The following is a 25,229-nucleotide window of genomic DNA, read 5'->3' as shown; positions in this document are numbered from 1 at the left end:
TAATCTGCGCGGTGAACAGGAGGACAACAACACGCTTCTTCCCGGGTTTGGCTGATGGCAAGGAGTCCAACTCCTCCCGAGACTCTGTCTTTCCATTTAGAGCTGTTCCCAGATGAACACCCAGTGGTCCCAACCTTGGTGCCCATATGTGTGTCTCTCACACGCCCACAGGTGCTCCGAGATCTTCAGGACTGCTGTGGGATGGAAACGCGCCATGATTCCAACAATATATGGTCCACCCCCGCGCCCTCCTGGTGTATGGAGCCCTTCCTGAGTATGTGTCCCTGCCTTTGTCACGGTTGCTCTGACACCACCCTGTGTTCCTTCTCTGGACCCCCATCTCACGTTGGGGTTGATGATGCCAACAAATCCACCCCAACCACTCAACTTCTCCATGTCCTGCTTCTTACAAGGTACCATGTTTTAACCAGTTTCGGATGAGAGTACTGGTTCTTCAGAGACAGTATCTGAAACAAGAGTGTTGGACTCCAATGGGCCCGGTCAGCTGTGGGGCTCAGCATCCTCAGCTCTCGGCTCTGTCATTCCTGTCAATGTGATGGATGCCCAAGACCCCAGAAGGCTAAGCAGCCCAAAGTGTGTGCAAAGGATACTCTTGGGTCAATGTCCCCCAATACTACAGGGGGCACATGTGGTCATTTACAAGGGCATCATTGAAATGACGGGAAATGATAAAGTCAGACCAACTCTAAAATACTCTGACTACAAAAAAAAAAATAAAATAAAATAAAATACTCTGACTACAATAATAGAGTCTATTAAAAATGTTACTGTTTTGTCCCAATACAAAGTCATTGATGTAACAGTCTCCTTTTTCCATACTTCATATTCAAGAGTAAGATTGTCGTAAATAATGTCAGCAAAGGGGGCGTCTGGGTGGTGCTGTCCTTTCAGTGCCTGACTCTTGGTTTCCACTCAGGTTGTGACCTCAGGGTTGTGAGATCGTCGAGCCCCTAGTCAGGCTCTATGCTGAGCAGAGTGTTTGCTGGAGATTCTCAGTCTCCCTCTGTCTCTGACCCTCCGCACTGTCTTTCAAGCAAATAGGCAAATATTTAAAAAATAACAATAAGACAATCAGAAAAGAGCTGTTGTAAAAAAGAAATTGTTCTCCTTTGCTGGCAAAGATATGCTGATCACTGCAGGGTTTTAATTTAATGTTATAAAACTGTAGTTCTACAACATCTTTGATTTTCAGAAGGTCAGAAATGTATTGGTGGGCGGAGGTGGTCTGGAAAAGCTGGAAGGAGGGAAGGAACACTTTTAGGACATTGAGCCGGGTCATGGGTTAAAACCAGACAATGCATACTTCTCATTAAACGATAACATTGTGAAGAGCTAGTGTTGTCAGGACACGTGAATAGGAGGAAATACAGTGTACTATTAAAAGTTGTAATTTCTGAACATCAAAAGCAAACTCATGGTGCAGATTTTTATAAAGGCAGAGCAATTTCGAGAACGAGATTCAGAGGCTCTTTGCCTACATCCTTGAACAATAGCTCCTGTCATTTGTGTATTTCTAGACTTAGGTTATGGATATCAACGGATAGGATTATTTGTAATATTTTTTTTAAAAAAAGGTTCAATAAAGCATCAGCATCTAAATAACGTTCAGAGGCTGAAAAGAAATGAGTATGTCCTACTTGGATGAAGCATCTTTAAAGAAAAGAATCAATTACATTTTAAGACATTAAACAGAGACATTAGCAATTCATTTAGCGCTGGCTGTGTGTGGATTATGTTTTGCAACAATTACATGTCCGAGACACTGAGGAATGCGGAGAAGTAACTGTTAGTGAGTCTTTTTTTTTTTTTTTTTTTTTGGGTTGGGGATCTTGTTCTACTAAATTCCATAAGCCGAATAATAAAGGTTTAATTGTAGACGGTCACCAGTGGAGTAACGAAGGTTTAATTGTAGCCTGTCACTCACGAATTCCAACAAGAAATTAGCACCCACCACGATTACTATCACAGAACACTTAAATGACCATGTAGAATGGGGACTTCCCCACCACTTCTAAGGTCCAAGCCATGTGACTGACCACAGGCAAAGAGAGGCTGAGATGGTCCATTTTAAATATGTCTATTTTGGAGAACTGTCCTGAAGAGGTTGTCTAGGTAGGCACATGGGGTTCAAATGGGGCATTATATCAAGGTATTTCAACTCTGCTTATCCATGTTAGTCCATCCAGATGCACTGAATCCTTTAAACCAAGTCTCTGTTGGCGGGAAGAAGTATCTGTCATCCTTTTGTATTTCTCTAATATCCTCTACATCTCTCCATGGCAAAGTGGCATGGAGTTCGAATGCTTTTTGCATTTAAGTCTTGAGGTTTTGTGCTGACTAGATCATGCAAGCAACAAGTATTTCCAGTCATTTTTTTTTCTTCTCCTCAAACCCACAGATCTGGATCTACAACACAGTGTGACTGTGTTGTTTTTAAACCTCTACAATCCTGTTAGGCTTCCCCATCTTTTCTGCCTCACTCCCAAGAGGGGTCATTGGACCTTATGTAAATCTATGCTTCAGGGACTTATGGTAGGTGGGATTATAGCCCATTCTCCCCAAAATCTTTTATGCCCTACTCCTAAGAACCTGTGAGTCAGCTAGGTTAGCACGGCAAAGAAGAAGAAAGACCATGGAATTAAGGTTGTTAATCAGCTGGCTTTGGGATTGAGAGAGAATCCTGGATTATCTGGGTTGGTCCATTATGACCTTAAAGGCCCTTAGAGTAGAAGCTGGAGGAGTTAAGAGTCGCTGAGGAGCAGTCATTGGTGTTGAAGATGGAAGAAGGGACTCTGTGTCAAGGAATGCAGAGTTCTCTAGATACTGGAAAAGGCAAGAAATATTTTTTTTTTTCTGCCAAAATGTGAAAAAGAAACACAGCCTTGATGGCTTGATTTACCCACTGAGAAATGCATCCAGTTTTGATCTCGAGAACTGCACGCTAACATTTTTTTAAAAGGCATTCAATAAGTTGGTGGCAATTTGTTATAGCAGCAATTAAGAACTGATACACACTATAGCATCCTCTAATTCTCCCCTTGACCTTGACTGCAATCTGTCCTACTACTTTTGACACATGTTTTAACTCCCTTCCTGTACTTTCTTAAAAAAAAAAAAAAAAATAGGCATCCGGATTTATTAATTCTCAGATTACTCAATGTTTATATTGAATGTGGCTAAAGGTTGTTTTTCTCATTACTCTGTCGTAAATGAATAAATAAATTATATTGACAACTGACTTTTTTTGAATCGGCAGGATGCCTGACATTCAAGAGACAAAAGCTAAAAGCTTATTTTATGATAGGGAGGCAATGCAGTTTAAGATAAAATGTAAGATTTTGCCCTGATTTATGGCAATACCATTTCTATTTTGTCCATGTTCACTGTCCCAGTGCTATTAAAAAAAAAAAAAAAATCAAGCTTTGCCTAAGAAAACAGATCATGTAGTGAATGAAAACATGTGACATGGAGTATTCCTACAATACTTATTTGGACAATGCATAGGTGAATAGATACCGAAATTGTCCATTAAATAACTTATTTGTAAATTCAACAATTTTACTGAATTGACTCTTTTTGAACTTCAAAGCTGAATATGCTATCATTCACATTTTAACAATTTCTGTGGGTGTAACATTAAATTTAGTGTGTGTGTATGTGTGTGTGTTTTTTTTTTTTTTTAATGACATAAATAATGACACTGAAAGCATTCTTAGAACTTCTAACTAATGCGCTACTTTGAACACCGAGTGTCAGACTCTTAATGGCAAAACGCCTATTACGGATCAGACAAGCACTCAGAAGCCTCTTGACAGAAAGAGGCAACTCTTAGCATAAAAGGAACACACTTTTCAGATCTTAACGAGCAGCTGGTATCGGCCTGAGAACTGTCAGATGCAGGCAGAGGCGAGATGACCTCTCCTTTCCGACTGTCGATGGCAGACCTGTCATCTTCTAGCTCATTTCTGACTCTTGCGTTTCAGGACTGTACGGCTTGAAAGGGAGGACGTGGAAACCTTGGCGCAAACTGTGAGTTGACATTTGAAGCTAATTGTGTGTACTTGAAAGCAAACACATACCCCATTCTCAGGTGCCGGGGGCCATCCTAAGGTGGCGCTTACGCTGTAGGTGTTCCTCTGTGTGGGTTCATTCACACGCAAGCATGATCTTGCCAAATAACACAGAATGCCATTCCAGGGTAGAGTCTGCACAGAGTCATGGAAAAATACATCTTTTTGCACATACCACATGCACGTGTTGCTCATAAAAGGATACGTACATACCATTTTTCCAGGAGTTGAGTTGGGAACATATAGGAAGCGGGCGGTGAGGGCTCCGTGATAACCACTGCCTTTTAGGAAAGGGTACCAGTGTCTCTGCAGAGGATGTCACGTGGCTGATGTCATCGGAGGCTAGTCGTCCATCCAGAAGTCAGGGGGTGGTACCAGGGTGATGCTACCCTTTTATTCTAAGACCACCTGAAGGGCTGGGCATCCCTCTTTGGAATTCTTGCCTGGGATGATTAACTTTAGCTGAATCATGCCTCCCCAAACGATTTCAATCTCAACAGGAACTGGAGGGTTGAAGGGAGATGTGTGGGCTCCAAGAGACACGATCACATGCATCCAGGGTTTGAGAGGGGTGTGCTGCCTGAGCCACGGTCTCACCTCAAAAAGGTATAAGGTATCGGGGGAAAAAAAAAAAAAAAGAAAGAAAGAGAAATAGAAAAAGAAAAAGAAAGTGGGAGACTATACCAGAATAAAAGAGACTCCAGAAACTTGACTATCCTGTGTGAAGGAACGTGTATTTTTAGATGCCACCGAGGAAACGTGAACTTAAGTGATGGAATCTTAGGATACCAGAAAATTCACTTTATTTTCATTAGATGTGAGAAGGGAATCACCGTCTTGCTGGGGGAAAAAAAATGTTCTTTTATATTTGGAGGTACACAGTAAATTGTTTTGTGAAGAAATGCTAATGATGTTTGCATTTATTTGAATTGGGGGGATTATATACCTAATAATATTAATATAGCACATCTCCATGTTTATATATTAATATTCTATTTCTATAGTAGGGACGATTCTCCTTCCAGTGGGCATTTCTAATTTTCTGGAGACAGCTGGGTTGGTTTGTTTGTTTTTTGCAAGGGATGGAGTGGGTTCTATAGGTTTCTAGTTGGTGGAAGCCAGCAAGAATGCTGAATCCCTACAGTACATGAGACAGTCCCACACAATGAATTTATAGGGCCTCAAATGATGACAGTTACTTTCATCTATCTATCTATCTATCTATCTATCCATCCATCTGTCCATCATTTATCTAAATATCTACATACATTATCTATCTATATAATCTAGCATCTATCAATCAATCTACCTACCTACATAACTACATGCACACATATGTATGTGTGTCTTTATAAGCAAATCTAGTGGAATGCTAACTTTTTCTTAAAACGAAATGATGGATATTGAATGTAAGATGCTTTCTATGTTTACCTAACTTTGAAAACATAAAACAACAAATAAATAATGTCATACCTGGTCCCAGAAAAAGAAACATTCATTTAAAAAGGCATACCATGGGGTGCCTGGGTGGCTCAGTGGGTTAAAGCCTCTGCCTTTGACTCAGGTCATGATCTCAGGGTCCTGGGATCGAGCCCCGCATCGGGCTCTCTGTTCAGTGGGAAGCCTGCTTCCCTTCCTATCTCTGCCTGTCTCTCTGCCTACTTGTGGTCTCTGTCTGTCAAAAAAATAAATAAAAATCTTTTTCTAAAATAAAAATAAATAAATAAAAAGGCATGCCATTATGAGAAACTGGGAATGGAAATGGCTGCAGAAATAAGTGTTATTTATCTCAGAAAAGAAAAGAAGAAAAAAAAAAGATTATTTTGGATAGCGGACTGTTGATCACAGGAAGAAGTCCAGGAGGCCCACACTAAAAACAAAGCATTATCACTTAACAACCTAGAAATAAAAAATAATGACCACCTTTGTTCTCATAAGCCAGCCTACAGACAGAAGGTCACATAAGACCTTGATAGATATTTCAATCAAAGTGTACCAGAAATAGGACACTGCGGAGTTATCATGCTTCCCTTGGGAGAGAAATTCAGTAATGCTTAGACGGGTAAGAATGAGGGAAAGAGATGGAGCCTGATGAAAGCAATCTCGGCTTCTTTTCTCAGCAAAGGGTTAAGAGAACTACCTGGGTCCAATAGAAGGTATTCTAACAGAGCTTCAGGCACAGAAGTATACAGAGCCTTTTGGAAAAAGACTCATCCTGGAAAAAAGAAATAGATCTAAACTTACTTAGAGCCGTAACTTAAAGTAGGACTACTCTCTACTACTGTAGGAAGAAAAGATTCTAAGAACAGTTCTGTGAGCCATGTTGCTCAGGAGAAAATAGGATGAACTTCAAGGTGTCTCGAATCCAAATCAAGTGTCTTTGGTTTCATGTTTGGGGAACTTAGCCTCTAAGATCTTAGCCTCTAAGATCCCCAAACATGAAACCAAAGACACTCCCAACTCTGGCACAGGATTAAATTTTTGTGAAATTCTGTGTATTTGGGTCTCCAGGACTCTCGAGGTAAACTGTGGCTGGGTGAGTATGTTCCTTGTATTAGTGAACTAATGTGTGTATTCACTGAATTATGCCCTTTGGGGCTATAAACAGAACTATTTTTTTTTAAATATACGTGCATACATTTTTAATCTACAGTTTAATCAGTATTATCAAATATATGTGATTACATGATAGAGACATCATATCTACCAGGATACATCATCCACAGCAAAAGGAAGTATATTCCCACCATTCCACACAAAAAAAAATACATCTGGTCAACCCATGCTATCGCTAAGAAGTGACCACAGTTCTACCATTCAATGCCCTACAGTGGTTTTGCCTCATCTTGAAACTTGAATGAATGGAATCATACCATACACATTCTCTTTTTGTCTATCTTCTTTGTCTTCACATATGTTTTGGATTGACCCATTTTGTTATGTTTGATCACTATTTTTTTTTTTAATATTGGCTATTGAACAGCCTTCTGTTACATGAAAAATACTACAGTTTGGTTGTCCTACAGGACATCTGGTATCTTCTAGGGTGGTGTCATTAAAAATAAAGTTGCTACCAACATTCCCAGATGAGTTGATTGGGGGTATACACTTCCATTTTTCTTGGGTAAATGTCTAAAAGTAGAATGATGTACTCATGTGATATGTGGGGACAATTTGGTAAGAACTACAAAACTCTCTGCTCTTCTTGACCCTTCTTCCATGTCTTTTTTTTTTTTCTTTGCCATTTGTATGTTATCTGTTGTGATATATCCTCTCAAGTCCTTTGTAAAAGTATTTGCTTTTGTTAAAATACAAATTTATACCAACATAGAGTAGTACAAACAAAATACAAATTAGTACAAATAAAATACAAACTCATACCAATATGGATTAGTACAAATAACAGATGCTCTATATGTGTGATAAATAATTTATTTGAGGGCATCACGAGTTTAAATGAGAATTTATGTATCTCTATATAAATTTGTTTAGCTGCTTCTAAACTAGTCTTGGTAAAATTCATATTATTGATAGGTGTGTTATGGATATTTTCTCCCGATCTACATGGGATAACGGAAACACAGTATCTAATGTAATGACAAGAAAACCTCCATCGTATGGCGTATATAGATCTCCGAGGAGAAACATGATATATGAAGGATCAAATTTTTCAACGTAAGAAACTAGATTTTAAAAAGCCAGTTAAAAACCAGAAAGAGACAAAAAATGGAATATTTATATAACAGAAGCGCAAGCTCAATCAAGGTTAAGTAGAAGGGAATCATAGAGTGGCAATCCACTAAATATAAGAGAGATTCTACAAAACCCAAACCTTGTTTGTCTCAGAAGACCTGAGTGTTAGCGCCTGTGAACTGCCTCTGCCAAAGTTTCCACAGTCAGGATAAAGGACATTTCCATTATGTGGGACAGTTGCCTCATAGCATTGGGAGTTCATTCCGCTCTGTCCTTCATCCCAACTGATCAGCATCCGTCCATACCAGGTTGGGCTAGAAATGATCAATGGAAGGATATGGTATGTACTCATTTGTGTCCTGCTTATTCCCTCAACACTGTATTTCTCCCATTCCTCCACAGGGACATAGGTGCCACCATGATTTTGGGCTTTCCTCTGTTTTCTTTAATCAGTTGTATTTTCCGAGGTTTATTGATAATGTAACTGACAATCAGTTGTATTTTTTCCCCAGTACCGACAATTACAAAGAGTATATACCTAAGGTGTCCATCATGATTTAATATACATATACACTGTGGAATCACCGTAATATAAAGCTAATGAACATGTCCGTCAACACACGTGTGCGTGTGTGTGTGTTTGTGTGCGTCTGTTGGGAACATGGGAGGTCTTGGGAGAGGTCTTGATCATTTTCAAGCAGACAATAGTGTTCCTAACGACATAGTCCCTATGCTGTGCACTGGATCCCAGAACTTAACACATCTAGTCAGCAGACATCTGTACCCTGTATTATCTCCCCATTTCTCCTATTCTCCAGGCCCTTGGCCGCTGCCAGTCAACTCTCTCCTTTTACGAGTCTGGCTCTCTCGGATTTCATACATCCGTGCAATCATCCAGTGTTTGTCCTTCTGCGTGTGTCTGAAAGTCCTTCAGGGCCCTGCATGTTGCCAGAAATGACAGAATCTTTCTTTGGAACAGCAGAATAGTATTCCATGTATGGACATCACCCCATGTTCTTTTATTTAAATTTTTAGTCAAGTGTAATGAGCATGAAGTGCTGTAGTAACGTCAGGTGGACGAGGCAATGACTCAGCTTCTTCTACACATTAGTCAGTGCTCATCGAGGTGGAGTGTACTCATAGAGGATCCCATGCTCACTTCGTCATTCATCAACTGACCCTGAGATGGTTTCCAAACCTTAGTGACCGTGCATAAGGGTGCACTGGACACTTCCTGGAAAGGCGGTTGCAGGATCCATTACTGGATAAACAATATTTTCGCCTTTCCATTCGCCTGCTAGTGGGTATTCATTCTCTCACTGTTATTACCATAGGGGCCATAAACATTCACATGGACATTGTTGGGGAAAATTTTTTTTTTTTTTTCTAAGTAACTACCTAGGGGTAAGATGCCTGCATCGGGTATAAAATTTACATTTCGCTTTATAAGACTAACCCAAAGTTTTTTTTCCAAAGTCATGTAATCGTTTACATTCCCACCCACAACATAGGAGAGCTATGTGCCAATCCTGATTATCTGACTGTGATTTTATCCCTTTTAGTCAGTGCACATTAACATTTGTGTTTGGATTTAATTTGCATTTCACTAATAAATGATGTCAAATGTCAATGCACTTGACATTTATATATGTTTTGAATTGAATTTATCATATGCATTTTTAATTTATCATTTATACAAATTTTTATATATATATCATTTACACAAATTTATACAATACAAAATAGCATTGTATTATTTGTTGATGTGTTTGTTCTTTAGCTCATTGAAATTTAATTTTTTTTTTAAATTTATCTGACAGAGAGATAGTGAGAGGGAACTCAAGCGGGGGGGCGGGGAGAAGGAGAAGCAGACTCCCCACTGAGCAGAAAGCCTGATGCAGGAATTGATCCCAGGACCCAGGAATCATGACCTGAGCCAAAGGCAGATGCTTAACCGACTGACCCACCCACATGCCCCTAAATTTTTTTTAAAGATATATCTATTTATCTCATCTTATCAAGTTAAGTTTTTTAAACACTGATTTTGTATATAGTCTCTTTGTTGGTCATAGATGTTACAAATATTTTCTCCCAGACTGTGATTCATATTTTCCCTTCAAAGATCAAACTATTTTAATTTTAATGAAGACTATATTTATTTTCTTACTGTGGGAGTGTACAATCTAAAAGATCTTTTCCTGCTTCAGTAACACAAAAACCTTTCTCTTAAATTTAATTTTAACATTCTATACTAAAAATATATTTTTTGAAGATTTTATATTGAAGTCATCTCAACTCTTAGAGTTGAACTCACAACTCTAAGATCAAGAGTTACATGGTCCTCTGATTGAGCCAGCCAGGTGTCCCACATTTTATACTTTCAAATGTAAATGGATCTAGGATCCATTTAAAATTCATTTTTCTGCACGCTATGGGGAAAATTTGAGGTGGATCATTTTTTTTTTCTCCCTATTTGGGTTCCCAGTCGCTAGAGCAGCATTTGAAAAGCATATCAAAATCACAGTGAATATGCTTACTTACTGGTTTTTTAAATAGTTTGCATAAGATTACAAGAAAACAATTTTTTTCTTAAATGTCTGATAGAAGGCATCAGAAAATTGCATGGGCTTAGAGTTTTCCTTATTGAAGCTTTTTTTTTTTTTTTTTTAAGATTTTATTTATGTGAGAAAGAGTGCATGAGAGCACGGTGAAGAGCAGAGGGAGAGAGTGAGAGAAAATCTCAAGCAGACTGAGCCACCCAAGTGCCCTGAAGCTTACTCAAATTAAAATTCTATTTTTAATATGTACTTAAGTCTACACAGGATTTCTTATTCTCATATGTTGCTTTATATAATGCGTGTCTTTCAAGAATTTGTCCATTCCAGGGGCAACTGAGGGGCTCGGTTGTTAAACATCTGCCTCCAGCTCAGGACATGATCCCAGGGTCCTGGGATCAAGCCCTGCATCAGGCTCCTTGCTCTGTGGGTAGCCTGCTTCCCCCTCTCCCATCCCCCCTTTCCCTTGCTTGTCTTCCCTCTCTCACGATTTCTTTCTCTAGCAAACAAATACATAAAATCTTAAAAAAAAAAAAAAAAAAAAAGAATTTGTCCTTTCCAAACAGGTGGTCTACTTTATTGGCATTGGGTTGTTATTTGTGTTTCAATATTATTTTCCCTATGTCTGTGCGGTTGGAATGGTGACCCTTGATTTATTAGTGATACTGATAATTTTTTAAAAACTCCCTTTGTTATGGTGTCTTATTCCAGACCAAGTTTAAGAGCTTTTGTAAAGAATTTATCTTTTCTAAAATATGATGGAAGAGTCACAATAAGCTGTAGCAGAGATAGTCACTTGTTTCCTCCCCCACATATGCAAACTTCTTACAGACTATGGTACAAAGTGATTACCAGGACTTTGAAATTGATACAACACTTCTGTTAACTAAAAACCATAGACCTTACCCAGATTTCACCATGTTTTACACATACTCTGTGTGTGTGTGTGTGAAATAATCAGTTTTGGATTTTGGTAATGATTCGGCTTCCAATTTCAAAGATGTAATATTTATTTTGTCATTCCTTCTACTGATTTTCCATAAAGCTTGCTCTTTCTTTGCCAAATAGGTGAAAACTTGTTGATTTTTATGCTTTGCGTGCAAGCAATGCATTCTGATACATTTTTACTTCATTGTCTGTCACTACAAAATATTTTTAAAATTTCCTGAGAGACATTTTCTTTTGACTAATTCAGAAGCCTGTGTGTTGTTTAATTCCTAAATAGTTGCAGACTGCCTACATATGCAGTGTTCATCAACTTCTAATTCAATCCCACTGTGATCAGTAATTAAGTGGAACACAAGAAACTATTTTATTAAACAAAGAGCAGAGGAAGAAAAAATGCTTTTTGAACTTGATGAAAGATCATGACAAAAATTCTCAAGAGTGTATGTTCCAACTTTCGAAAAACATCTAGCTACGTTTCTGATGCTTTCTTATGCGGAATAGGGAGAATTCTGAGCTCAATCATGGTATAAGTGAATTATTTTGCAGTTGGTTGAGTGATGATCCTGAGAAAGTGCCCTGGAGTGTTTCTAATTATCAAGCTGCTGGGAGTTCCGTAGGGCCACACACACACACACACACACACACACTCAAACACACACTGACACTTCCCCTGGTTCTCTCCCATCTCACAAGATTCCCCTGAGCTTGCAGGAAGACATAAAAAGCACATCCACTGCACACATGATAGCTTGCTTGGAGCAGTGTTTTCCATTGTAGAGAAAACTAAAACAACCAGCCAAATGACAATGAAATTGGACAGAGAAAGGGTAAAATCTTGCATTGGATTTTAAAAGGCAGGGTTGGGAACTCCTCATTCATCCACTGAACAGAGTCATGATGTCATGAAAAAAGAGTTCACCAGCTCGTAATTCTGTGTACCTCATGCCTGGGTGTCACACGTCATTCCGATGGTCGGATCTTAAGACACACGCTAAAGGATTCCATATGGTGGGTCACAGAAAAGGTGTGTGTAGGATGAGAGATGCTTTTTAGTAGTAGATACTGGAGGAGGGGACATCCGGAAGATGTTCATTCATCAGGAAGGAGAAGAATGGGTTGGTAGAAACCGCGGGGAAAGGGACGAAACTTTACTCAAGGACAGATGGTACGGTGATGAACATTGTTCTTGGCTAGAGAGAACCGTCTTGTGAGCCCATCAGGTCCCAGGAAGGCATTTCCAAAAGGGAGGCTATTTGCCAAGGGTGACAGAGGGGAGGCAGAAACATGGAGTGCGTGTCAAGACAGATGAATAAACAGGTCTGTGAGTAGGACGCCGGTTCTTATAGCCATTTTGGGATAGATGGATCTTGTGTGAAATGCACAAGGCATTGGGAAGAACATGAATGAGCCCGAGAAACCCAAGAACCAGGAGCTGAAACTGCTGATCCTGGCCCACCCTTCTTGGTCAGACTAGAGGATCTATAATGCTGTATCCCATGGGATCAAGTCCTGGTATGAGCATCTCCAATGGTATCACAACAATCACCACCAGCTACATCTAAGCAAAGATGGACAATGTCCCCAAGATGCGGGCATCAGCCTCAGGTATCAACACTCCCAGTGGCCAGAGGTGGACACTCAGCCATTTAGATGATCAGAGGAGCACTTCCTTCTTTGTCCCTGCATGCAAGTGACAGGTCTGCTTTATTCATTATTCAACTTTTTCACATGGCTGTAGAGCAGAGTCTTCACCATAACCAACTCATGTGATAGAGCAGGAAAGACAGAACTATACAGCCTGTGGTTCTTGCAGCTGGCATAGACGTTAGCCGTGACAGCATGGGAAGCCAGCTCCACAGGGGACGGACATAAGGGGTGTCATTTCCAACCAGAGTGCACTTCCAGACCAGGCTGGGCTCTCATGCTAACGGTGGTAATGTGGGCTTCAGACTGCATTTACACACTGAAGCTTGTCCTCATGCACACACGCTATCTTTTAGGGCTACAAACTCCTTCAAAGGCATTATCGATGAAAAAGGGGAAGCAGCGTTGAGAATGTGAGCTTGATTCTAAAGTTAAACCACAGCACCAAAGCAAGAAGCAGAGAAGCCTTGGCGGGGTGGGGGGGGGGGGGTCCTTCAGCATGCACAGCTGTGGTGGGTGGCTTTACTTTTCTATGCAGAGGTAACATGGCTGCCTTTGTTTTCTTCTAACAGACTAGGTTGTCTTATAAAGTAGGTCTTCATATGAAATTGCAATGATAAATCCAGAATTATCAATGCAGGAATAAATTAAGTGCATGCCAAGGAAAGAACCAAGGAACAATCCCCCATGTGTTTTCATTAAGAGATACAAATCTATCATCTTTCCTTTCTTCCATCTTTCCCTCCTTCCTTCCTTCCTCTCCCCTTCCTTTTTTCTTCTCTCCCTCCCTCTCTTCTCCTTTCCTTTCCCTAACCCTTTCTTCCTTCCCTTCTTTTCTACTTCAAAGTAACAAGTCCATAATGAAGAAACCCATTTAGCAGTATTTCCATATATATTTTAAGCTTGTGGGACTTGGCATCCTTTCATGGAGTAGGGGGTGTCTCATCTTTAAAATTCTGTGACTTTGGAAGATGTGCCTTACGTGCATGTCTTCAATTTCATCAAGTATAAGCTGGGGAAGGAGTTGCTCAGAATGCACCAAGCTAAAACCAAAACCAAAACAAACAAACAGAAAAGAATGCACAGGCTTGATACGAGCATTTTATGAAATGACTGACATTTACCACTCAGCAGGCAACCAGCACATGGTCAGGGATCCAACACAAAGCCTTCCAGAAAGAACTACCAAAAAACCCAAAAAGTGAGTTCCCTGGGACTATCCAGGACCACCTACTCTGTTGCAGGAAGACAATGTCTTTGGGAAACAGAACTGGGCAATATGACTTGGGAATGACAGGTCAGAGATGTGTGTGCTCACGGGACCACGCCAGTGAAGACAGCTCCAGGGAAAACTCGAAGCAAATCACATCACTCTTCATTCCCACTGTTTTTATTTCTTTTAGTCCCTGCCCCTCTCCCCACCATGCATCCAAGAGAGAACGAAAGGAAGGGATCAATGGCCTGGCTCAGAAAACAGCCACTCCCAGACTCGCTCTGACAGATTTTTATTCCAAAACGAGGTCCACCAACTAGATAACCAACAAGCCAACTCTAGCCCGCTGCTTGTTTGTGTAGGAGTCACACAACTCCTATTTTTAAATGTTTGGAAACAGATCACTCAAGAGGAGAAAATTATTTCATGACATGCAGAAATTATATGCAATTCAAATTTCAGTATCTACACAAAATTGCTGAGGCACTGCCACACCCGTCTATCAACGTGTTTTATTCGGCTCCCTTTTGCTACCAGTGCACTAACTGGGACAAGGTGTGCAGTGCCTAACATCTTCACTACTGCCCCTTTCTAGGAAGGTTTTCAGAATGTGTTTGCTGACCCTTGCTCTAAACAAATCAGTGTGTTCAGGGCATAGGATATCACGTGGGATTATGTGGTTCTATGGGGTCATGAGTGAATTCTATGGTCTTTTTATTTATTTATTTTTTTAAGATTTTATTTATCTATTTGACAGAGAGAGAGACCACAAGTAGGCAGAGAGGCAGGCGGGGGGAGGGGGGGGCTAGGAGCAGGAGCCCCACCAACCAGAGAGCCCGATGCAGAGGTCGATCTCGGGACCTGAGACCATGACCTGAGCCGAAGGCAGAAGCTTAACCCACTGAGCCAGCCAGGTGCCCCTCAATGGGCTTTTTAAGAATAATTTATGGCTTTAAATAATATGAATACAATGAGAATCCAATAAATATAAATACTATGATAAAATATGATGCTCAGTAAATGCCTTGTAAGGTTTTTTATGTACAAGGGAGCTCATTTTCCTCCAAATCCAAAAAATCCTGAGAAATCAGGAAACCAGTAAAGCTTGGCGCAATTATCTGTCAGGTACAGAAGGTGTTCAGAAAAAGGGCGTTTCCAAATCACACAGGAAGGCATTTTGTTAGAGTCCTCCCTTCCCCCTCAACCTTCCTGGATTTCTTGCATTCTTCCAAAACTAAACAAACCGCACCAGTACAGTTCCTTTTCAGAAGACAGCTGTCAGTTCTGTGCAGTGACTCAGCACGGAGTTAGTAAGGAGACAGGGATGCCACCCACGGGTGGCGAAGGTCAACAGAAAAGGGAGGTACCAGAAAGGATCCCGCATCCTCTCTCACGATTGAGTGGACAGCTAATGATTTGACCACAGACTTTAGAAAGATGGGCCTTTATAAAGAGAAACAAAGGGATGCTATTTTCTAAGAAGCTATTATTAAGTCACAGCCTATAACTGATGTGCTGTTCTTCACCCAGATGACATTTTTGCTATCTGTCCACTGAAGCAAGAAATGCTCTGCACTGAAGCTGCCTGAGGGTTTTTATTTTCCTTAAACTACAGGTCAAGCTTGCTGGTTACCAATCATGGTGTGATAGGTGAAAACAAACGCATAAAGACGGGTGTGAATTTCTATTTTCCACGGAGCCTGAGTTTGGCAATGGGCTATGAAATTCTCTTTGATGGAACCAAAGAGGGGAAAAGATAGTTGAGATTAAAGGGGAAAAACTCTAAGAAGAGCTAAGGTACACGGATTGACGTAAATTTGCCATCGGGTACCTCCTTTTACACAAATAGGTAACGTACCTTTCCTCCATCGGTCGCCACATGGTGGATAAGTTCAGCAAAGTCAGCCAAAGTGATGAACCCTGGAACTTTATGGTCTTTGTAAAGAAATTACCTAATATAGGGATGCCTGGGTGGCTCAGTCAGTTGAGCAGCTGCCTTCAGCTCAGGTCATGATCCCAGAGTCCTGGGATGGAGCCCCGCATCCGGCTCCGGGTTCAGCAAGGGGTCTGCATCCCCCTCTGCCTGTTGCTCCCCCTGCTTGTGCCCTCTCTCTCTCTCCATCTCTCTCATTCTATCTCAAATAAATAAATAAAAACTTTCAAAATAAGTAAATTACCTAATATAGAAACAAAGAAATAGACTTATGAATGACAATGACAAAACACAATGCCCTAAGTGAAGGCTCAAGCCAAGTAGTAAATAGGGAATTAGGCATATTGATTATGGACCCCCCAGAAGTGTTTTCTCAACAAAAAGAAGGGTACAGTGATGGTCAAGTCCCCAGGGATGGCAGAGCAGTTGGAAACAGATCTCCTATAAAGATGTACGGAAGAGTGTTCAATGAAAGGCTATTTACAAAGACTGCACTCAACAGTCTACACTCCACGTTGGTCTTGAAAGTTGACTTTGAAAGTTTTAATAACCAGCCCAGCAGTGTGAAGGGGTAGGGGAGCAAAGGTGTTCCTCAGAGCCTGGGGAGCTCTGAAGTACCGCAGGTAAGCAGAACCATGGAAAAACCAACAGCAATCTTAATGGAGGACACCAGTACTACCACATTAAAACATATTAACAATCTTCTCTCAGTAAAACAGTACCATATTGTTAAGCATATACACAGACAAGTTCAACAAAAAGACCAGAAATTGACCCAACCACATATGAAAATAAAGTCACCAAAATAATGATACCACCAATCAATTGGAACTTTGGGGGACACTAGAAGAGTCCCTGCTTCTCCCTATGCATAAAATAGAGTTCAAACGGATTATAGTTCTAAATGGGGAAAAAAAATGGAAAGTGTACAATTTTAGCAAGAGATGAAATAACTTCTGTAAAACCTGGATATAAAGAATACTTTGAAACCAGTTCAAAATCCAAATGCAATTAGACGGATGATAGGGAAATACATATAGATGAATATAAAGATAAATGGATTTAGATAAGAGATAACAGACAGCTAGATATTGACATAGATACACTAGGGGTTAATTTATATATTTATTTTGATTTACTGCATAAACAATAGATATGTCTGAACAAAACAAATGTTATATTGAAGAAGGATTAAAGGAAAAAAAAAAAACATACTGTTTGAACATCCCACATAATGAATAACATAAATGAAATTTCTACTATCCAAATTAAGCAATCAGAAATACAGAAAGAAGAAAGAACATTGTATTGTCTACTTCTGTTAAGAGAATAGATTCCAGGTTAAGCGTACTTCCCACAAAAAATGAAAGTAAGTATTGGGACGCCTGGGTGGCGCAGTTGGTTGGACGACTGCCTTCGGCTCAGGGCGTGATCCTGGAGTCCCGGGATCGAGTCCCACATCGGGCTCCCAGCTCCATGGGGAGTCTGCTTCGCTCTCTGACCTTCTCCTCGCTCATGCTCTCTCTCACTGTCTCTCTCAAATAAATAAATAAAATCTTTAAAAAAAAAAAATGAAAGTAAGTATTAAAAACAGTAACTGCAAAGAAAATGAAAAAGAGGGGTGCCTGGGTGGTTCAGTTAATCTGCCTTCAGCTCAGGTCTTGATCCCAGGGTCCTGGGATTGAGTCCTGCATTGGGCTCCCTGCTCAGCAGGGAATCTGTTTCTTCCCCTGCCTCCCACTCCCTTTCTTGTGTTCTCTCTCTCTCTCTCTACCAAATAAATAAATAAAATCTTAAAAAAAAAAATGAGGGGCACCTGGGTGGCTCAGTGGGTTAAAGTCTCTGCCTTAGCTCAGGTCATGATCCCAGGGTCCTGGGATAGGGCCCCGCATCGGGCTCTCTGCTCTGCGGGGAGCCTGCTTCCCCCCCTCTCTCTGCCTGCCTCTCTGCCTACTTGTGATCTGTCTGTCAAATAAATAAGTAAAATCTTTAAAAATGCATAAATAAAAAATAAAAATAAAAAAATGAAATAACATGTACTGGTCATCACACTGAATGTAAATGGATTACATTTCCTGTTAAAATGGAAAGTGAAACTTTGTAATTTTAAAACTACTCAAAATTTTATATTACTTAGCGGAAACCTACTTAAAACATAGATATAAAATAAGACTGAGTATTAAGCTATAGACAAAATGGTGAATACAGCTGAATACAAATAAAAAGAATGTGACGGAGGTCATTTGAATGTCACAGATGTGGAGTTTTCAGTTAAGCACAGTAACCAGAATCAAGGCAACTTAATGAGTGAACATGTTTTGTTGTTGTTGTTGTTTAATAAAGATTTTACTTATCTATTTGAGAGTCAGCATGCAAGCACTAGCAGGGGGAAGAGGCAAAGGGAGAGGCATGCTCCCCACTGAGCAGGGAGCCCAATGAAGGGCTCTATCCCAGGACTCTGGGTTCATGACCGAAGCCAAAGGCAGATGCTTAACTGACTGAGCCCTCCAGGCACCCCATGAACATGGCATTTCTGATTCTCTGTCATAATTCTGTTTATATGACCCACATGACATCAATCATATAAATGAGAAATAATCAGAAAACGATAAAAATAAATCTAAAACACACCATACACCTCATTCAGGCTGGGCAGATTTAGTACAAAATAAAAATAGAGAGAAAATGAGTCGTAACATGAACAGCTTTGCTCTTGTGTCCACATCCATCCCCACGAAAAGGGATGTTTCAGTCCTCAGTAAGAGAATCTACTGCTTAAGACGTCAATAGAAATTTCATAAAAGTCAATACTTAGATAATTTCCAGAGCAACGTCTGTCTTCGTAACTCAATAAAAGTAAAACGGCACAGAAATAAAAGTTAATCAAAAAAAGCTTAGTCACTGAAAAACACACTTCCAGACAACGCTGTCATAGAAACAACCACTAATAAACTCTGAATTCACTATCTCCCAGAGACTCATTGAGATGGTGGCAGCTATCAGTAGAGGACCCAGTACTTCCTGAAAAACCAACACAGGACAAGAGCAGATACAAAGACACAACAACACCAGCCTCAAGTGACCCTACCGTCAGCCATGCCTACTCTTCAAATTAATTATTATGTACTAAAATAAGGGGGGGAGGGGACACTCCAATTCCAGAGAATTCCCTCATTGCTCTTGCAGGGCTTCCCAGCAAACATGCTCAGCTTAGCAAGACTGCAGGGAAGTCAGACACCAGAGAGAAAAGCTTTCCTCTGTGTGCATATTGTACATTGGAAATGCTTCTGAAGTCCTTATTTAAAACACTCACTACAGGGGCGCATCTGGGTGGCTCAGTGGGTTAAGCCGCTGCCTTCGGCTCAGGTCATGATCTCAGGGTCCTGGGATCGAGTCCCGCATCGGGCTCTCTGCTCAGCAGGGAGCCTGCTTCCTCCTCTCTCTCTCTGCCTGCCTCTCTGCCTACTTGTGATCTCTGTCTGTCAGATAAATAAATAAAATCTTAAAAAAAAAAAAACAACACTCACTACAATAAAAAGGAGATGATGTACTAAAGCAGAAAGACTACACTAGAGTAAAAGCAATGGAACTCAATTCCTTGAGTGTTGGGCACATGGTGTATCCTTTTGGGACTGGAACTTCTATTTCTGACATTAGTACATAGGTTGACTTTTTTTTTTTTTTTAAGGCTTATTTATCTGAGAGCAAGAAAGTCCATGAGTGGAGGGAAGGGCAGAGGGAGAGAATCTTTCAAGCACACTCTTTGCTGAGGGAAGAAACAAACTTGGAGCTTGACCCCACGACTCACGAGATCATGAGTTGAGCTGAAATCAAGAGTCGGATGCCCAATCATCTGAGCCACCCAGGCACCCCCGACCTGACATTAAAATGACTTGGTCATTTTAATGCAAGTCTGTGCATCATCTTCAAAGGAGTTCATGTGATATATATGTACGTGCCTCAGTTTTTTTTCTTTAGAATCTCACTGTTATGTATGGCTCAGAAGAGCCCAGAACTACTGTCATAGGGTACCCACTTAGTCCCTCTCATTGCTAACATCATCGAATGTGAGCAGAAAAGAACAGGGCTCCACTAGAGTCTGAGCATCTTGTAGAATCTGAGACAGTATGATCAGAACTAACCTCTACAGACAGTATTTTAGTTTGAAAATAACCAATTCAATTTATTAAATTATTTTCACTCAAAGTTTTCCTTTTTAAATTTTTTTTTTTAACTTCGATTTATGTTTTTATTTGTTCTGTCTTTGATAAATACTGCTAGGGCATTACAACATTCCATAAAAAGGGGAGCATCCATTCCGATAATCGCCTTTAGTGTACACAGATTCTCTTCCCTTGTTCCTATGTGGTTTGCTCAGACTACTACGTCTTCCCTGCAATGCAATGTGCTGGTCTCAAGGTATAAAGGCTTACACCTCTCAATTCAGTAAGTGTAGACATTGGCTTTGAACCACCTAAAAAGAAGAGCATCATTTTTGCTTAATTGTGCATTCTTTGATATAATACTGGAGTTCTCACAGCGTATTTGCCTCTTTATTATATTTCCTTAATATTTCCACTCCAAAGGCAAAAGGGAACTGAAATATAACCACGGAAAAACGTATCCAGCTGCATAATGACATAGCAGCTCAAAGCTATAACCAACAGATACGATTCTAAAAAGCGATTTTGCCAGCATAATATAACACGCTAACAATTCACCGTGCTTTTAGTTTGGGGGATGCTCCTGCACACTTCCACAGTGATTGCTCAACTCTGCGGGCAGCATCCTGACAGTCAAAATCAAACTCAACTGTTTCGGCTGACAAGGGACTGAAGACAGTACATTTTAAAACCACCTCCAATATGTAGCAATATTACCCATTTTTGGTTCAATCCATTTAACTATAGAATCATCTTAGAGCACTTTCAGATACTCAGCCAATGAGCTCTTCAAAGAAGGAGTCAACTTATAACATTTTGAGCCCTTCAAAGAAGGATTCAATTTATAAAATTTTGAGCTCTTCAAAGAAGGGGTCAATATGTAACATTTACTAATTGTTTATTACCAAATCTATGAGTTCCAGGTGCAATTGGATGGCTAAATACTAAATACTAAATACTAAATACTCTACCCCTACTGATATTCAAAACATGAGAACTTTCATCAACTATGCAAAAATTGGGGACTTCTTACTTAGAATCAAATGCAAAGATGATGTTCCCAAGCTAAAACAGCTTGGAATTTGTAAGAGGAGGCACGCCATACGTGAATTATTATGGTATAATTTATTCCTAAATACGTTTTAATAGATTCGAGCCTCTACACTCTACTTTCCTCTACCAGGAAGAGTATTAAAATCAACATCAAAAGCTGCTTTCTTTTCATAGACTGGTAAATGCGGCATTCATAAGCTCCTGATCCAGTTCACTTATAAATACCCATTGATTATGGTGCTACTTTTATTATTCCAATTTTTAGATGAATAAACTGAATCTCCTAACGTCCAATTTCCAGGTAGCTAGTAAATTATGGTACTAACCACATTTTCATCTAGCCAGTAAATAGTATCCCATGTCAGGAAGTCTCACCAAGAATCTGGTCCTTTTAATCGAGTGGATTTAATTACATATGTAACTATAGAGTTTCCCCATTCATTGCACAAATATAACCATTTGGACATTAACCGATTTATAGACTGTAGACGAGGATGTAATACACCTCTAAGACAGAGAGAAAGCAGAGGTAATTATAAACGGAGTATCCAGGAAGGTCAAAGGCTGGAAAGAAACAAAGTTTGTAGTCATAAAGGAAGACATATGAATGAGAAGCAGGTGATCCTTGTGGATCTACAAGGATCAGCTCTATTTAGATAGATGAAAGCAATGAAATCTTTCCTTGATGAGAGAGAACAAAACCAGTAAAGAAATAGACAAAGTTTTGATAAGATCTGGGCTATCCAATATGGTAGCCATTAGCCATATTGGATATTTAAACTTCAGTTAATTAAACAATTAACAGTTGCGTGAGTGAGTTACTCTTGCCACGTTTCAAGGCTCAGTAACCACGTGTGGAGAGAACAAGGTTAGAATATCTCCATCACCCCGGAAAGTTCTCTTGCACTGTGCCATCTCAGAAAAACGAGAGAACAGAGTAGTATCAACGTGTCTCCATTGGCAGTTAGCTTTCAGACAAATAGCTTAATGCCAAGATCAGGGAAGGTCTGAACTGATAACCATAAATTTACTTAAAAAAATTTAACCACTCATATGTATTTTTTTTAAAGGACATGACTATGGATGAACTGCTTTAAATCACAACTATAATCGAGTAACACACACCTTCTGTCCAATGTCAAGCAATCATTCCTAAATCCCACAAAGATAGTAATTTAGGGGAAGAAAAAAAGTGCTGTGCAAAAACAGGGTAAAGTGGTGTTAAACACGAAATTACTGGTTCCTAGTAGAGCCTTTCCATTCCTAGACAATTTATTTTATTTTACTTTATTTTCTTTTAAAGCAGCTTCCAATGTGGGGCTTGAACTCAACAACTCTGAGATAGTGACCTGAGTTGACATCAAGAGTCAGACAATTGACTGAGCCACCCAGGTGCCCCCATCTCTAGATATTTTAAGGGAACCAAACAGATTGCTCTGTCCCTCTTTCTTTTTCTGGTTTCTCAGATTATCTTCCCTCTCCTATGGCCGGCAATACCTAGAAATCAAAGCCACGTGCATTTTTTTTTTCCTTCTCAAATCATTCCACACAGCCCTTGCGTGGTGAGTTCACATGACCTTCAGATTAAAAACACACAAGTATTTCTCAAATGGTATCAAAACAACACTGTGTATTAAAAAACAGTGTCCAGGGGCACCTGGGTGGCTCAGTGGGTTAAAGCCTCTGCCTTCAGCTCGGGTCATGATTCCAGGGTCCTGGGATCGAGCCCCGCATCGGGCTCTCTGCTCCTCGGAGAGCCTGCTTCCTCCTCTCTCTCTCTGCCTGCCTCTATGCCTACTTGTGATCTGTTTGTCAAATACATAAATAAAATCTTAAAAAAAAAAATCCATCTTCTCTTCAAACAAAACAAAACAAAACAAAAAAAAAGTGTCCAATTTTACCTAATAAAATTACCTTCTCAACATATATCAGTAGGTTTAAAATGAGGGATAAACAATTTAAACAGGTTGACAGTGTGCACTCAATAAATAACTAAATAAGTAAATAAATGAAGGAAAACCATCATCCCCTCTGACTGCTGAAATGACATTCTAGGCTCCAAAGGGAGCTGCTCCCACCAAGGTATCGGGTCATACCACAGAACTGGGCTAGCTTCTGTGTCCTTGTATATGTCCTCGAGACAAGACTCATGAGCTGTCTGCAAGGCCAGTGTCCACACACCAAGGGTGACCAAATGGCCCAGCCAATCTGAAATGTTTTATTCATCCCTTGCTGTTCTTTATTCTTGACCGTATAAAAGCTTCCTGCCTTCTACCCTGTTTCGCAACTCACCAATGGACACTGCTTGGTCAAGTGTTCAAGTTAATTTGCATTACCTCAATTGTCTCCCTTTAACATGATTTTCTCTGCTCTCACTGGTTTCTGTTTTCTAATTAAAAAAAAAAAAAAAAAAAAGGACATCTTCAACATTTGGGTTCCTTTAACAAGAATCCCTTATATAGAAAACAATGTGGGGACAGCCATGACTTTTGGAGGCAAATAATGAAATAAAATGAAGACAGTAACAAGATCAAGACTATAAATTAAAAATGAATACAGCAAATTATACTAACGGTAACTGCAGACTGTTCAAAGATGTGCAAATGAGATCTTAAGACGTGGTTTCACTTCCTTAAGAGGAACTTTGTGCAAAGCCCTACGTGACAGAAGCCAAGGGGTTGTTGATGAAACACGTCAGTTTTCCCTGAAAACAGTACTAGGAAGAGTCCACCAGGACTGTAGAGAAATAGTTGGCCTCTCCCACCATGGAGAGCATGCGGTCTGGTCCGTGAGTAAATACACACAGCTAATAGATGTCAGGGTTGACTGTACTCAACAGAAATTTAACCTATTCCTTAGAGAAAATGAAATTTCTAATCAGTTCCAGGGGAGAAATCTTGTATCCTGCACCAGTGTTTGCAAATGGAATGGAAATAAATCCTTCAGAGCAGTGAGACTGAATATCTGAATTTTGAAATCAACAGTGAACGAACTAGGCATATTTTTGTGTTGGAAACCATTCCCACAATAGATGAAACCTCACCCTGGGCCATTAAACACTGGAACAACCACCGGCGTTGACAGTTAACACCAGAATTCATCCCATTTTGCAATGGAACAAATCACCACGGGAAAGCAATTGTATTCTGGAAGGTGAAGATCTGAGGGGTTCTCTCTACACTTGGACCCTCTCTGTATATAAATGTGAGATTATTTTGTTGTTGTTGTGGTTGGGTATTTCATTTTTGTTTTTGTATTTTGTGCCATGGCCTTCAGAGCTGCTTTGTTTCATGTAGTTGGGGGAATACAGGGTTTCGAGGCTTAATAAACAGACGTGTGATTGCTAGAATTTGATCACTGAAAAGGTGACCTTTGTCGTAGTACCTGGAAGGAAGTCATTTTGTGCGCCCCTTCCCGAAGGATTGAGGTATTATGTTCCACTTCCTTGAGGGTAGAATACCTCCATGAACTATATGGGATTCTCCTGCACCATCCGTCTTTATTTTAACTTTGGTAACCATACCTTTACCGATTTTCAACTCGGAAAACACCCACTGGTGTATTTTATTTGGAAGGAATTATTCAACACATGACTTCCTTCCTTAGTCCATTCACTATCTGATCTCTACAGAAGACATCAGACATTTAAAATCAAAGTTCTAATTTCAGTCCTTGAATTCTGAAATATTAGCTGTGCATTTCTATCTTTGGCTTGATTCTGTTCATGTGTTCCACTGTCCTTTGATGTACAACATATAGTTCTGAATTTTCAATGCTAGACTGTCTCTGTAGATTCTACAAAATATGCCAATGATATTTTCTGCTACTTCCTGAGTTCCCATTTTCATGCTCGATCTCCTTGATTTTTGCGACAAATCACATTTGGCCATAAAATTTGGTTAACATCCTTTAAATCTTATTCATACACTTGTAGGT

The 25,229-nt window shown here is 40.0% G+C and overlaps 1 long non-coding RNA gene across 1 annotated transcript in view; it reads right to left on the bottom strand.

The window, feature by feature from the left end:
• Positions 1–3,859: 3,859 nt before the first annotated feature.
• The window catches only part of LOC122896580, a 51,749-nt gene continuing 30,379 nt past the window's right edge, over positions 3,860–25,229 (bottom strand). Inside the window, exon 3 of the long non-coding RNA XR_006382420.1 lies at positions 3,860–4,226. This is a non-coding gene — a long non-coding RNA (uncharacterized LOC122896580). The remainder of the gene's footprint in view (positions 4,227–25,229) is intronic.

The sequence above is a fragment of the Neovison vison genome, chromosome X (genome assembly GCF_020171115.1).
Source record: "Neovison vison isolate M4711 chromosome X, ASM_NN_V1, whole genome shotgun sequence".
In the NCBI taxonomy this organism is placed as follows: Eukaryota; Metazoa; Chordata; class Mammalia; order Carnivora; family Mustelidae; genus Neogale; species Neogale vison.
The sequence above is the reverse complement of the archived record's forward strand: the minus strand, read 5'-3'. Positions and strand labels throughout refer to the sequence as shown.